A 17,117-nucleotide genomic window follows, 5' to 3' on the forward strand; every position below is an offset into this window, starting at 1 on the left:
GATGGGGGTTGTGGTGGTGCGGTGCAGCCGGCAATGAAGACAGACTCGGGTTGTGCAGTTAAGGGAGTTTACTTACTGCGGATGTTTCGGTCACTCCAGCTGTTAGTGACCACCCGAGCCGTGCTGCGTCCACCAGGTCCTGGATCCGGCCAACCCCCAAACAAGTCCGGAGCGTGGCCCTGAGCTCTCCCTCTGTCCTTTCTTCAGCCGTCCCCACCAGTGATCCACCTAGGTCCAGCTCCCTCGGGCCTTCTGTTGGGCAACCCTTGGCCTTAGGTTCCCTGACCCTCCATGTGGTATGCCTTCAGGGTGGATGTAGTGGGTGGCCGTGGCAGATGCTGCCCACAGCCTCCGGTCTCTGGCTAGGGATGTTTTTGCCCCCACCAGCTTGGGTTCCGGTACCCTTGTGCTGACTCCTCACCCGGTGCTCTAATTTGGGTTCTTGGGTCCCTTCAGTCTTCCCCCTCTGGGTCTTTCTCTTTCTTTCTCCTCTCTCTCTCTCCAGGGCTGCTGTTTCCTTTTCTCTCTCCAACTGACTTGTTCTCAGCGTCTGACCCTGATCTAAGTTGGTGCCCTCCTTATATATCCCTCTATGTGTGAGCTCAGGTGACCAGCACCCAATGAGCTCCTATCACTACCCAGACTGCTCCCCCTATCTGCCCCTACACTACATGGGATGTACCACCCCCCTCCCACTCCAGCCAGGAACAGGCTCGGTTGTACCTGCACATTTCTAAGTGGGAGTACCGTCGGCCTGCTCCTCTGGAATGGGATGTATGTAGTGCATGCAGTCTATCTGAGCTCAGTTCCACACTCCTTCCTTACCCGGGAGTGGAATATCACACCTCTGGGTTGAGGTGCAATACCCCTGTAGCAGCCGAATCCTCAGGGTGCTACAATGTCTTCTGGTGGCGTGTTGCTTGTGGACCACTCCGCTTCGGTGGAAAGCAGGTAATTCAACTTCCTCTAAATCATCCACTTCATCCTCGGTGTCTGACTGGTGGGGCATCCTTGACAGGGCATCAGCATTGGTGTTCTTGTGACCTGCCCGATACTTGATGGTGAACTGATAATTCGACAGTCTGGCCACCCAACGCTGTTCCATGGCTCCCAACCTGGCTGTCTCCAGGTGTGTCAAGGGATTATTGTCAGTAAAGGCTGTGAATTTCGTTGAGGCTAGGTAATGCTTGAACCTTTCAGTGATAGCCCAGACCAAGGCCAGGAACTCTAGCTTGAAGGAACTATAATTCTCCGGGTTCCTCTCAGTAGGGCGAAGCTTCCTACTGGCATACGCAATTACCTTCTCTCTGCCATTTTGCTTCTGGGACAACACAGCTCCCAGTCCCTCGTTGCTGGCGTCAGTGTACAGCAGAAAAGGCTGGCTGTAGTCAGGGTAAGCCAGGATTTCTTCACCGGTTAGGACTTCCTTCATTGATCCAAAGGACTCAGTCTCCTCTTTGCCCCACTGGAATGGGGGACTCTTTCCTCTTTTGGACTGTCCTACCAGGAGGTCTTGTAGAGGTGCTACCTTTTTGGTATAGTCCTTTATGAACCTCCTGTAGTACCCGACCAATCCCAGGAATTGCTGTACTTCTTTGACGCTTCTTGGTTCAGGCCACTTCTGGATGGCAGTGACCTTCTCCGGGTTTGGTGCTACTCCCTCTGAGCTGACTACGTGTCCCAGATACTGAACGTTCTGCTTGAGCAAGTGGCATTTAGAATGTTTTCGTTTCATCCCATACCGGGACAATGCTTCAAATGCCTCCGCCAGGTGCTTCAGATGGTCTTCATACGTCCTCGAGTACACGATAACGTCATCCAGGTACAGCAGCACTGTCTCAAAGTTCCGGTGTCCCAAGCAACACTCCATCAGCCTCTGGAACGTTCCGGGTGCGTTGCAGAGTCCAAACGGCATGCTGTTGAATTCGCACAGTCCCATCGGGGTGGTGAAGGTTGTCTTCTCCCGGTCTTCCTCAGCAACAGAGACTTGCCAGTACCCGCTAGTGAGATCCAATGTAGAGAAGTAATTGGCAGATTTTAGTGCAGCCAGGGATTCCTCTATACGGGGCAAAGGGTATGCATCTTTATGTGTTATTCGATTAATTTGTCTATAATCTACACACATCCTCAAGCTACCGTCCTTCTTTCTGACCAGTATGAGGGGAGCTGCCCAGGGGCTACAGCTATCCCTTACTACCCCTGCCTTTTTCATATCATGCAACATTTCCTTGGCTTTTTGGTAATGTGCTGGTGGTACAGGTCTGTAACGCTCTTTAATGGGTGGATGGTTACCGGTGGGTATGTGGTGTTGTACCCCTTTAACCCTTCCAAAATCAAGTGGGTGTTTACTAAACACTTGTTCATACTCCTGAACCACTCTGTAGACACTGTGTTTTTGATGGACAGGAGTGGCGTCAGTCCCAACATGGAGCTGTTGACACCAATCCTCCAGCTGAGCTTCGGAGTCATTGTTCTCCACTGTATCTGGTGGGGTCAAGGATTCCACTGTGTGTATGGCATCATTATTCACAGTATACAATCTGGCAACAGAGGCGTATCTTGGCAATTTAGCTTCCTCCTCCCCACAATTTAGGAGACGTATGGGTACCCTCCCATTGCGTACATCAACTACCCCTCTGGCAGTTAAGAGTGTGGGTCTGTGCTCTGAGCTAATGGGCTCCACTACCGCCTGGTAGTTCTGTCCCTCGAGACCTATTGCTGCCCTACACCAAATCAGCATCTCATTCATTGGGGGAATCACAATGGGTATCGGGTCTGTCACCCGTACATTACCAATCTGACCACCTGTTAGCTTTACCTGTTGCTGGTACAGGAGGGCTCGAATCTCTCTCTGGAGCACCTTCCTCTGCCCTGGTTTGGCAGTGTCAGCAATCTGTTGGAGTAAAAACAACACTTCTCCCAAACAGTTACCAACAATATTTGTACCAAGTATCATATACGGATTGGTATCACCAGGGTTAGATTCTATAACAATTAGTCCTTGGTCCTTTAGATCCACTCTCCCCACCTTCACTGTCATGTCCTTAACCCCTACTAGGTTAAGAGGAAGGCCGTTAGAGGCATACACAGAGAGGTTCGGGCCTGGCGGGTGGAGTTCATCTATGGACCAGTACCTTTTGTAGAGGACATCAGGTATGATGGTTACCTGTGAGCCGGTGTCCAGTAACGCAAGTGTTGCTATGCCGTCCAGCACAATGGACAGGAAAGGCCTTCCTCCCACGAACCGGTCATACCAGCTTGATGGGCCTGGTTGAGTTACTCCTGGTTGTCGGCCCTCGGCCCCAGGGTTTGCCCTTTTAAAGGACAGTTCCGCGCGGTGTGGCCTGCCTTGTGGCAACGGTAGCAGATGAAATCTCCTGGAGGGTGACGTTGGTCATTGGTCCTCCCACGGGGTGGCGTTGTCCTCCTCCGGGGTGGCGTTGTCTTCCTCCTCCTCCTCATCCAGGGGACATCCTCAGGACTGTCGGCGAGTAGGATCCTTCCTTCCGGCTCGGGCTCCGTCTGTAGCTGCAGGGTGCTCAGGAAAGTGGCCAGGGTTTTACTTTGCTGACGCACTTCAGAGCGCAGGCTGTCCAGCTCGCTAGGGGGCACTGTTTGCGTCTTTGTTTCAGCCGTTAATGAAGGAGCAGTGGGTGCTGTGGGCACTGGGGTGGCCCCACCCTGGTAACGCTGGATATCAGTCCCTGATGTTTCCAGGGGCTGAAGACCCTTAATAGCCATGTCCTTCAGGGTGTCAAAAGTGGCATTTGGATGATCTAAGGCCCACCACGGTACAGTTCTGCTCTCCTCCTGGGACCTCAACTCCCGAATGAACTGTTCTGTCAGCATTTTGTCCTCACTATGTATGCTGGCTGGACTAACCTGTTTCAGGGCCCGCAGGGCTTCCTGTAAGCGCCAGGCATAGTCCCGGATACTGTCCTCAGGTTTCTGGGTACAGTGGTAGAACCTCATCCGGAGATCTGTCTCAGTGCGGTTTTCAAACACAGTTTGCAGTCTCTTAAAGATAATGGATACTGATTCCTGGTCTGCGGCTGGCCAGGTTTCAACTTCCCGCTCTGCGGCACGAGTCAATTGTCCCAGCACAACAGCGGCTCTCTACTTACCAGTCATTGAATACATGTCCAATACACCGCATATCTTTCTCTTGAATCCAGACAGGGTGTCTGGTTTGCCATCATACTGGGGAAGCCATTTTGCTCCAGGGATATACGGCAGGGCCATGGGTATTAACAGAGTCACGACCCCTGCTGGTGGGGTGGCCGCTCCGGCCTGAACAGCACCGGGCGCAAGTTGAGCATCAGGAGCGTTATCCGGTGCTCGGGCATCTCGCTGGTCATCAGCCATGATTGCGCCCCCCTAGTGAAACGTAACCTACCTCCTTTACTTTTGATCGGGTAGGCCGCAGCTCCGCAGACAAGGGTCTCCTTCCAGGACCTGACGCTTCCAGGAGCTGCATCAGAGCACGAGGGGGGAGTTGAGCTTTGCGCGCTTCTTACGGTGACGCCTCTCTGATTCCCACGGTTACGCCCCTCTTCTTCCCGCGCTGCGACGCGGTAATGGCGGCGATGTTCACCACAGTAAAAACACAGTTCAATTACGGCACACAGTACCCGGTGGCAACAGGCACGAAATCCTGTTCGTGACGCCAGAGATGACGCGCCCCCAGGGCAGTGGGGTACTCGGTGTCCGGGCCTATAGATGCTGAGGGGGAATATGTCACAGTGGCTGGCCCGGTCCGTGGCCCAGGGCGGTCAACAAAAAGGGGATGGTTTATATGGGATTGGTAGTTCAATCGTGACGCCACCTGTGGTTTCTGGTAATTTGTACCAGCGCTGCTGCAGACCTCTGAGGCAGTTGATAGGCAGCTAGGATGGAACAGCTCCCCACAGGCAGAGCGGGTCTCAGGGCAATGTAGAGTTTGATGGTGGGTGGTGATGCTGGGGCTTGTAGTGCAGGCGGGATGGCGCAGCAGGAGTAACTGACAGAGACAGGGGATTCGCTTCAATATCTTTACTGGTGCGGATGTCAGGTACGGTCCAGGGTACTCGGTAGGAAGGGTGCACTTCAGGACTTCTCCCCAGTGAGCGAGTATAAGGCCTCCTGGTCCGTGTCTCCCTCTCTCTAAGCTCCTGGCCAGCCTGCAACTGGGCCTAGCTTATGTGTCGTGCTGTTCCTTCACCTGTCGCTTGGTAGTAGGACCTTCCGCTGGCAACCACTATCCCTGGGCGCCGGGGCCTTCATGGTTCCTGGTCCTGTAATGGGTCTAGCTTCAGGTCGGCCAGGGACTTGTAGTCCTCCTGGTATGCCGGTGATCCCTACTGAGTATAAAGGGACCCTGTAGGCATGGACCCGGTGTCCGGTTTGTGTACTCGGGGGTGAGCCTATGATGCTCCTCTGCCCCCTTAACTCCTCTTTCCTTCCTCCTCTTGCCTCCGGCCACACTCGGGGCCCTCAATACAGCAGCAGACGTGCTGAGTCTTCACTGGTCTCAGCGCCAGCACGCTCTCAGACTCTCTGACTCTGTCTGACTAAGCAACTAACTGACTGCCTGGCTCCACCCTCCATATATATATCCCTACCAGGGATCCCTCTGGTGGTATGAGGTGGAAGAGTGGAGGTGTTTGTATTTAATGAGGGCCTCTTGTGGAGAAGTCCGTCCATGCACCCTTTTTGGTCCTGTGGTACCTGTGAACCGCAGGGTGCCACAGAACCTGATGACATCTTCCCATTAATCCACGACCGAGCTGTTTTGGCAACACGATGGAGAGAAACACATTATTGAGTAGGTGGTTTTAATGGTATGGATGATTGGGCTATGCCCTATATGATATACCAGTTGTGTAAGTCGACTCACTCAGCCGCTTCAGGAAGTAGACTCAGGAACTGGGTTTTTTCTGCAGGCTTTATTATAAGACATAAAGCCCTGCAACTCCAGCAAAAATAAACACGGCCTTATTGGCAAAACGACGAAACAGTCCATATGTATGGAGAATACGCCCACACGGGTGATATCCCAGCCTTCAGCTCCGTCCTGAGCTGAAGCTTTCCCAGTGTGGACACCATGCCTCTCCAGACCACAACACAGAAAAAAAAACAGGACTGAACATTTAAACCATGCTCAGCCACACCCTGAGGGGATGTATGGTGAATGACGTCCCTCCGATCTCTATGTCATTCACATAAAACCACACCCTTTAAAAGGGTTAACCCGCAGCATGTAACATGCTGGCAGAAATACAATAGGTCTCAGTTCACACAGGAGAGCAACCTGAGTGACACATACCGCCCCTCATATATCACACCAGTGACTCTGTCACACAGTAAATTAATAATTTTCTTAATAATGTAATGGTCCAACAACACCGACTTCTGTGCATACAAACAATTTTATTTTCCTTATGTCTGATATATATTATTCAACCCACCATTGGCTTCAAAGTAAAAGAAAAAGATGGAAACCATGGTTTATTGCTTTGAGTCTGGGCACTATTCTACCTGTTGACTAGTGTATAAGAATGGCTTTGTAGCATCGGCGTCTCTGCCTTTTCCCAGGCAGAGACGCCGTCCCTCTCACCTCCTCTCTCCCCGCGCTCCCCGCTCTCCTTCTCTTCCTGCTGTCGGCACGCGCAGTTCCCCGGTCACTGTGCTTAGGGCGCGCGCGCGCTCCCCCCCTCTTAAAGGAGTCACGCGCGCCGTCCTAAGGAGTCCCCGGCCAATAGCCGAGGGTCCTCCCATTTATAGGGCACCTCCTCCAAAATGGAGGTTCCCGAGCAAAGTTGTTGCACAGTTACGTATCTCTGCTTCAGCCCTCAGGTTCCGCTGCTAGCTTGACTCCTCGTCCTGCCTGCCAGCCTGTTATCTGCCCGTTACCTGCCTTGTCTGTCAGCCCGCTCACCTGGGAGCACCCGCCTGTTACCTACCGAGTCTGCCAGCTCACTCACCTGGAGCGCTCACCTGTTACCTGCCTGTTACCTGCCTTGTCTGTCAGTCCGCTCACCTGGGAGCACCCGCCTGTTACCTGCCGTGTCCGTCAGCCCGCTCACCTAGGAGCGCTCACCTGTTACCTGCCTTGTCTATCAGCCCGCTCACCTGGGAGCACCCGCCTGTTACCTGCCGTGTCCGTCAGTCCGCTCACCTGGGAGCACCCGCCTGTTACCTGCCGTGTCCGTCAGCCCGCTCACCTGGGAGCGCTCACCTGTTACCTGCCTTGTCTATCAGCCCGCTCACCTGGGAGCACCCGCCTGTTACCTGCCGTGTCCGTCAGCCCGCTCACCTGGGAGCGCTCACCTGTTACCTGCCGTGTCTGTCAGCCCGCTCACCTGCGAGCGCTCGCCTGTTACCTGCCTGTTACCAGACTGTCCATCTAGAGACTTCTGCCTGTCACTTGCCGTGACCACCTGACAGCCTACCCGGAGGCTCCCGCCTGTCACCTGCAGTGCCTACCAGTCCATCCTCCAGTTCCACTCTTCAGCCTGCCTGCTGTGTCATCTGCTCTACCGGTCAGTCCCAGCCTTCTGACCCGTGGGAGTCACCTGCTCTCTTACAAGGTCGTCCCCAGAGTAGCACCTGGTCCCTCTGCTCGGTCCCTCCCTGGTCACGGAGTCGTTAGCTGCCGTACGACCAGGGTCGGTCCGGGTTGATACTTAGTTACGCCCCTCTGGGTCCCTCCTTGCACAACAGCACAGAGGTTCCACCACCCGGTCCGTAACAGGCTTCCACTAGTCATTAACAAGTCTTTTTCATAGGAAACAAGGATACATTGGGGTAATTGTACAATGCATGGCACAAGAGAGCCAATTCTATAGTCTATCTATAAGAGAAGGAACAATAATACTCAACTCATGATGACTGAATAGAAAGTGGAATCCTTTACCTACTTACCCCCCAATGATATTGGTGCAAACCCCTTGAGGATGATACAAGGGCCATTGATTTGGAGAAGCATTCAAAAGCAGAATGCTTGGGTCGGCATTTAACATCCTTATTGCTTACGCAAGCAATTTTCACCTTCTGCTCTGAACTCCAGGAGCTAAAGAAGAGTTTAGAGGACAGGAAACTAAATGCTGGCAGCCTATAACTGAGACTGATAACATTTAGTTTCACAACCTGTGCAAAATTTTACTGCTGTAATTGAATGTTGGAGAGAAAATTGAACTTCTGTCAGCCAAAAATCTTGTAGGAGCTGTACAACTCATCATGCATATTCAGTGAGCCGGTGGGGCCTTCAGTATTGGATGGAGATATGCCAAGGAGTATACCATAAGCAAATAAATATATGAAATAATAATTGAATCAATATATAATACAATCTATTGAGAGGATGTAGAGGAAGGGCTGGAGGAAAATCAATAAAATTTACATTACATTTGTTAGAAGAGTGTTTGGTCTAGAAAGTAAAAAATGCCATATCTAAGCATCCCTTATTTAGAAGTACAATATGAAATATAAAGCAAAACTGTAAGCCATAATCTACAAATAATTTACATATAAATTGCTGTAAATATGGAAAATAATATGCCTATCTAGATCATGGTTGAATCTGATCAGTTATTTAACACCAAATACAATGAGGCCATTTCACCAAAGCTTTTATGCCAGAATACAGGCGTAAAACAGTTTGAAAGGTCAGAACATTTGTGACAGCTCTGTCAAAATGGATAGACCAGAGAGAAGCTGGGGCAAGATGGGACATGGCTATGCCCTTCCATTAAATTCAGCAAGAGTTCTAGCATTTCTTACATCAGAAATGCTACTCCAGTCTTTGATTGGAATAGCATTTCTGGTAAAGGTGCATGCAATTAAGAAGATGTGCTGATTTCATCGCATCGGCACATCGTACTCCAGTGAGCCATTCAATCAGCCATGAGTGCTCAACACCGGTCCTCCATACAGTATAATGGGTCCAACAAAGTCTTAACAGTATAATGGGCCCCACATAGTCCTCCATACAGTATAATGTGCCCCACATAGTCCTTCATATAGAATAATGGGCCCCACATAGTCCTCCATACAGTATAATGAGCCCCACATATTCCTCCATACAGTATAATGAGATCCACATAGTCCTCCATATAAAATAATGGGCCCCACATAGTCCTCCATACAGAAAAATGGGCTCCACATAGTCCTCCATACGGAATATGGGGCCCAACATAGTCCTCCATACAGAATAATGGGTCCAACAAAGTCTTAACAGTATAATGGGCCCCACATAGTCCTCCATACAGTATAATGGACCCACATAGTCCTCCATACAGTATAATGTGCCCCACATAGTCCTCCATACAGAATAACAGGCCTTACATAGTCCTCAGTACAGAATAATGGGCCCCACATAGTCCTCCATAAAGAATAATGGGTCCAACAAAGTATTAACAGTATAATGGGCCCCACATAGTCCTCCATATAAAATAATGGGCCCCACATAGTCCTCCATACAGAATAATGGGCTCTACATAATCCTCCATACGGAACATGGGGCCCCACATAGTCCTCCATACAGAATAATGGGTCCAACAAAGTCTTAACAATATAATGGGCCCCACATAGTACTCCATACAGTATAATGGACCCACATAGTCCTCCATACAGTATAATGTGCCCCACATAGTCCACCATACAGAATAACAGGCCTTACATAGTCCTCAGTACAGAATAATAGGCCCCACATAGTTCTCCATAAGGAATAATGGGTCCAGCAAAGTCTTAACAGTATAATGAGCCCCACATAGTCCTCCATACAGAATAATGGACCCACATAGTCCTCCATACAGAATAACGAGCCCCACATAGTCCTCCATACAGAATAAAGGGCCCCATATAGTCCTTCAGAAAGAATAATGTACCCCTCATAGTCCTCCATACAGAAAAATGGGCCCACATAGTCCTCCATACAGAATAATGGTCCCACATAGTCCTCTATGCAGAATAATGGTCCCACATAGTCCTCCATACAAAATAATGGGCCCCACATAGTCCTCCGTACAGAAAAATGGGCCACACATAGTCATCCGTACAGCATAATGGTCCCACATAGTCCTCCATACAGAATAATGGTCCCACATAGTCCTCCATACAGAATAATGGGCCCACATAGTCCTCCATACAGAATAATGGGCTCCACATAGTCCTCCGTACAGAATATGGGGCCCCACATAGCGCTCCATACAGAATAATGGGTCCAACAAAGTCTTAACAGTACAATGGGCCCCACATAGTCCTCCATACAGAATAATGGACCCCACAAACTATTCCATACAGAATATTGGGCCTCACATAGTCCTCCATACAGAATAATGGCCCACATAGTCCTCCATACAGAATAACGGGCCCCACAAAATCCTCCATACAGAATGTGGGGCCCCACAAAGTCCTCCATAGAGAATAATGGGTCCAACAAAATCTTAACAGTATAATGGGTCCTACATAGTCCTCCATGCAGAATAACGAGCCCCACATAGTCCTCCATACAGAATAATGAGCCCCACATAGTCCTCCATACAGAATAATGGACCCCACATAGTCCTCCGTACAGAATAATGGGCCCCACATAGTCCTCCATACAGAATAATGGGCCCCACTTAGTCCTCTGTACAGCATAATGGGCCCCACATTGCCCTCCATACAGTATAAAGGCCCCACATAGTCTTCCAAACTGAATAATGGGCCCCACATAGTCCTCCATACAGAATAATGGACCCATATATTCCTCCATACAGAATAATGGGCCCACATAGTCCTCCATACAGAATAATGGGCCCACATAGTCCTCCATACAGAATAATGGGCCAAACATAGTCCTCCGTAGAGCATAATGGGCCCCACATAGTCCCCCATACAGTATAATGAGCCCCACATATTCCTCCATACAGTATAATGAGCCCCACATCATCCTACATATAAAATAATGGGCCCCACATAGTCCTCCATACAGAGTAATGGGCTCAACATAGTCCTCCGTACAGAATATGGGGCCCCACATAGCGCTCCATACAGAATAATGGGTCCAACAAAGTCTTAACAGTACAATGGGCCCCAGATAGTCCTCCATACAGAATAATGGACCTCACAAACTATTCCATGCAGAATAATGGGCCTCACATAGTCCTCCATACAGAATAATGGCCCCACATAGTCCTCCATACAGAATAAAGGGCCCCACATAGTCCTCCATACAGAATATGGGGCCCCACATAGTCCTCCATACAGAATAATGGGTCCAACAAAGTCTTAACATTATAATGGGCCCCACATAGTCCTCCATACAGTATAATGGACCCACATAGTCCTCCATACAGTATAATGTGACCCACATAGTCCTCCATACAGAATAACTGGCCTCACATAGTCCTCAGTACAGAATAATGGGCCCCACATAGTCCTCCATAGAGAATAATGGGTCTAACAAAGTCTTAACAGTATAATGGGTCCCACATAGTCCTCCATACAGAATAACGAGCCTCACATAGTCCTCCATACAGAATAACTAGCCCCACATAGTCCTCCATACAGAATAATGGGCCCCATATAGTCCTTCATACAGAATAATGAACCCCACATAGTCCTCCATACAGAATAAAGGGCCCACATAGTCCTCCATACAGGATAATGGGCCCCACATAGTCCTCCATACAGAATAATGGGCCCCACATAGTCCTCCATACAGAATAATGGGCCCCACATAGTCCTCAATACAGAATAATGGGCCCCACATAGTCCTCCATACAGAATAATGGCCCCACATAGTCCTCTATGCAGAATAATGGTCCCACATAGTCCTCCATAAAGAATAATAGGCCCCACATAGTCCTCCATACACAATAATGGGCCCCACATAGTCCTCCGTACAGCATAATGGGCGCCACATAGTCCTCATACAGTATAATGGCCCCACATAGTCATCCATACAGAATAATGGGCCCCAGATAGTCCTCCATACAGAATAATGGGCCCACATAGTCCTCCATACAGAATAATGGTCCCACATAGTCCTCTATGCAGAATAATGGTCCCACATAGTCCTCCATACAGAATAATGGGCCCCACATAGTCCTCCGTACAGAGTAATGGGCCCCACAAAGTCCTCCGTACAGCATAATGGGCCCCACATAGCCCTCAATACAGTATAATGGCACCACATAGTCTTCCATACAGAATAATGGGCTCCACATAGTCCTCCGTACAGAATATGGGGCCCCACATAGCGCTCCATACAGAATAATGGGTCCAACAAAGTCTTAACAGTACAATGGGCCCCACATAGTCCTCCATACAGAATAATGGACCCCACAAACTATTCCATACAGAATATTGGGCCTCACATAGTCCTCCATACAGAATAATGAGCCCCACATAGTCCTCCATGCAGAATAATGGACCCCACATAGTCCTCCGTACAGAATAATGGGCCCCACATAGTCCTCTGTACAGCATAATGGGCCCCACATAGCCCTCCATACAGTATAAAGGCCCCACATAGTCTTCCAAACAGAATAATGGGCCCCACATAGTCCTCCATACAGAATAATGGACCCATATAGTCCTCCATACAGAATAATGGGCCCACATAGTCCTCCATACAGAATAATGGGCCAAACATAGTCCTCCGTAGAGCATAATGGGCCCCACATAGTCCCCCATACAGTATAATGAGCGCCACATATTCCTCCATACAGTATAATGAGCCCCACATCATCCTACATATAAAATAATGGGCCCCACATAGTCCTCCATACAGAGTAATGGGCTCAACATAGTCCTCCGTACAGAATATGGGGCCCCACATAGCGCTCCATACAGAATAATGGGTCCAACAAAGTCTTAACAGTACAATGGGCCCCAGATAGTCCTCCATACAGAATAATGGACCTCACAAACTATTCCATGCAGAATAATGGGCCTCACATAGTCCTCCATACAGAATATGGGGCCCCACATAGTCCTCCATACAGAATATGGGGCCCCACATAGTCCTCCATACAGAATAAAGGGCCCCACATAGTCCTCCATACAGAATATGGGGCCCCACAAAGTCTTAACATTATAATGGGCCCCACATAGTCCTCCATACAGTATAATGGACCCACATAGTCCTCCATACAGTATAATGTGACCCACATAGTCCTCCATAGAGAATAATGGGTCCAACAAAGTCTTAACAGTATAATGGGTCCCACATAGTCATCCATACAGAATAACGAGCCTCACATAGTCCTCCATACAGAATAATGAGCCCCACATAGTCCTCCATACAGAATAATGGGCCCCATATAGTCCTTCATACAGAATAATGGACCCCACATAGTCCTCCATACAGAATAAAGGGCCCACATAGTCCTCCATACAGGATAATGGGCCCCACATAGCCCTCCATACAGAATAATGGGACCCACATAGTCCTCCATACAGAATAATGGGCCCCACATAGTCCTCAATACAGAATAATGGGCCCCACATAGTCCTCCATACAGAATAATGGCCCCACATAGTCCTCTATGCAGAATAATGGTCCCACATAGTCCTCCATAAAGAATAATGGGCCCCACATAGTCCTCCGTACAGCATAATGGGCGCCACATAGTCCTCATACAGTATAATGGCCCCACATAGTCATCCATACAGAATAATGGGCCCCAGATAGTCCTCCATACAGAATAATGGGCCTACATAGTCCTCCATACAGAATAATGGTCCCACATAGTCCTCTATGCAGAATAATGGTCCCACATAGTCCTCCATACAGAATAATGGGCCCCACATAGTCCTCCGTACAGAGTAATGGGCCCCACATAGTCCTCCGTACAGCATAATGGGCCCCACATAGCCCTCCATACAGTATAATGGCACCACATAGTCTTCCATACAGAATAATGGGCCCCACATAGTCCTCCATACAGAATAATGGTCCCACATAGTCCTCCATACAGAATAATGGACCCACAAAGTCCTCCATACAGAATAATGGGCCCACATAATCCTCCATATAGAATAATGGGCTCCACATAGTCCTCCGTACAGAATATGGGGCCCCACATAGCGCTCCATACAGAATAATGGGTCCAACAAAGTCTTAACAGTACATTGGGCCTGTTAGAACTCTCCTGTTAGGTTTTTTCTATTATGCTGGTAACATGACTGTTTTTGCCTATTTAATCCTGCTCCGCCCTTCTGGCCTGGCTGGACTTCATTGTAATTTCTACTCTTAAGCTAGCCAGGTGCTTTGTTACCTTTCTCAGTCAGTTTAGCTAGGTCTTTTGACCTCTATGTTCTATGTTGTTTGTCTTTTTACTGCTACAATTTCTGCTAGGAAGTGTCCATCTCTCTCCCAGTCCCTAGTTCTTGTAGGGATCCCTCCTTCACATCTATAGGTCTTCGTTCAGACTAGCTGAGGACTTTAGCGGGTCTGATCGCAGGATCAGGTTCCCCGTTACATCGTAGGGATCTAGCTTAGTTCTATTGTAGGGACAGATCTCCTGTCTTTCCTTAGTGCTTGTAGCAGATCACAACAGTAAGTCCAGCCCAAATATTTCTCTAAGGAAAGACCTCCAGTTTCCATCATGGTGTCGGTTCAGGATTTGGCTCAACGCCTGCAGGGACTCTCTCTGGAGGTGGCCGAGCTCCAACAACACGTGAGTAGCTGTTCTGGAGCGCATTTTGTGGAGCCAAAGGTACGATTGCCTGATTTATTTTTTGGTGAACAACAAGATTTTTTTTTCCTTTAAAAATGCTTGTTTATTGTATTTTCGTTTGAGACCCAGATCCTCTGGTGATGAATCACAGCGCATAGGGTTCATAATGTCACTTTTGCGCAAAGAACCTCAGGGCCTTTTCTCTCCAACCTAGTGATCCGTGCTTTAGATCAGTGGATAGTTTTTTTTCTGCTTTGGGGTTGTTGTATGATGATCCTGATCGTGTCTCATCAGCTGAGACGGAATTGAGACATTTGAGGCAGGGATCAGGTAATGTGGAAAATTATTGTACTCACTTCCGTCGGTGGTCTGCTCAGGTGGGGTGGAACGATTCAGCTCTGAAAAGTTTGTTTCTTGCTGGGCTAGGTGAAAGGGTTAAGGATCTGCTGATTGCTTATCCTACACCTGGAAACTTGCAGGAGGCAATGCAATTAGCTATACGGTTGGACAGGAGACTGCGTGCAAGGATTAATGAGAGTAAATCCTCTGCCATGTCAGCTCCGAGTCTTGAGAGGGTCTGTACTGACACTGGAGAGCCGATGGAAATTGGGGCGATGTCACCCCGCTCTCAGGAAAAAGACCGCAGGTTTTCTGAAGGTTTGTGCTTTTATTGCGGCAAATCTGACCATTTCATTAAGAACTGTGTGCTTCGTATGAACAAAGAAAAAAAAAAGGTCAGTTACGCCCGTATAGCCTGTTTAAATACTAAGGGTGTATTTCTTTCTGCTACTACCGCAGCTCAGGAAGAATTAATTGAATTTCGGGTATTTGTGGATTGTGGTTCAACTCTGAATGTGATTGATGGGGGATTCTTGGAAAAACTTAATTTAAAACCCAAACCTTTGTCATCCCCTATTGCCGTGGTTTCTGTCGATGGCTCTCCCTTGAAATGTGTTACTCACAAGGTTTATGAATTTCCCCTCACTATTAATGATATTCACCAAGAAAATTTGGATTTGGTGATATTAAATAATTTGCCTGCTCCAGTAGTTTTGGGGTTGCCCTGGTTAAAATTGCACAATCCTGTACTGGATTGGTCTACCAATGAAATTAAGTCCTGGAGCCCTAAGTGTTATGACAAGTGTTGTAACGGGCGCATTGCTGCTGTGGATAAAGGGGAATTACCTGTACCTATTCAGGATTTTTGGAAAGTTTTTTCTGAGGAGGAGTCGCAAATTTTGCCTCCCCATAGAGACTACGATTGTACCAATGAATTTGTCCCTGGAGCGACTCTTCCTAAAAGTCGATTATTTAATCTGACTATTCCTGAGAGAAAGGCTTTGGAGGAATACATACAGACGAGCTTGGCCGCCGGTCATATCAGACCCTCTAAGTCACATGTGGCTGTTGGATTTTTTTTTGCTAAAAAAAAGGACGGCGGTTTACATTCTTGTTTGGACTTTCGCGAGATTAATAAAATTACTGTACGCAATCCCTACCCACTGCCATTGATTCCTGATTTGTTTAACCAGTTAGTGGGGGCCAAGTGGTTCTCTAAAATTGATCTCCGGGGGGCATACAATTTGTTGCGCATGAAGGAGGGTGATGAATGGAAGACTGCTTTTAACACTCCTGTGGGTCATTTTGAGAATTTGGTTATGCCTTTTGGTCTTACCAATGCACCAGCATTTTTTCAGAATCTTATTAATGACATCCTTAGACCTTTGATCGGCAAAAATGTGGTTGTGTATTTGGATGACATTTTGATTTATTCGCCTGACCTGGAGTCTCATTGGCGGAGCGTACGTGAGGTGTTGCTGTTATTGATTGACAATTCGCTTTTTGCTAAGCTGGAGAAATGTGAGTTCGCTGTACAGAGAATTAGTTTTTTGGGCTACATTATCTCCAGCGAGGGCTTTGAGATGGACCCGGTGAAAGTTCAAGCTGTGCAGGAATGGCCTAGGCCTATTGGTTTGAAATCGATACAGAGGTTTTTGGGTTTCGCCAATTATTACAGAAAATTCATTAAAAAATTTTCTATTATTGTTAAACCACTGACCGATCTCACCAGGAAAGGTTCTAATACAGTTCAGTGGACTACTGAGGCCATTGAAGCTTTTGTGTTTCTAAAGGAGAGGTTCAGCTCTGCCCCCATCCTTATACAGCCTGATGTGATGTGACTAAGCCGTTTTTGGTAGAGGTTGATGCTTCTTCTGTGGGGGTCGGTGCGGTGTTGTCTCAGGAAAACAAGGATGGAGTACATCCCTGTGCCTTTTTTTCAAAAAAATTTTCTGAGACTGAACTTAATTACGATATTGGTAATCGGGAATTGCTGGCTATTAAACTCACATTTGAACACTGGCGTCATCTCTTGGAAGGTGCTGATTTTCCCATTCAGGTTTTCACTGATCATAAAAATCTGATCTATCTTGATGTTGCCAAGCGCTTGAATGCCCGTCAGGCTAGGTG

This window comes from Phyllobates terribilis, unplaced genomic scaffold, assembly GCF_046119375.1.
Source record: "Phyllobates terribilis strain yellow unplaced genomic scaffold, ASM4611937v1 Scaffold_1__5_contigs__length_1240528914, whole genome shotgun sequence".
NCBI lineage: Eukaryota > Metazoa > Chordata > Amphibia > Anura > Dendrobatidae > Phyllobates > Phyllobates terribilis.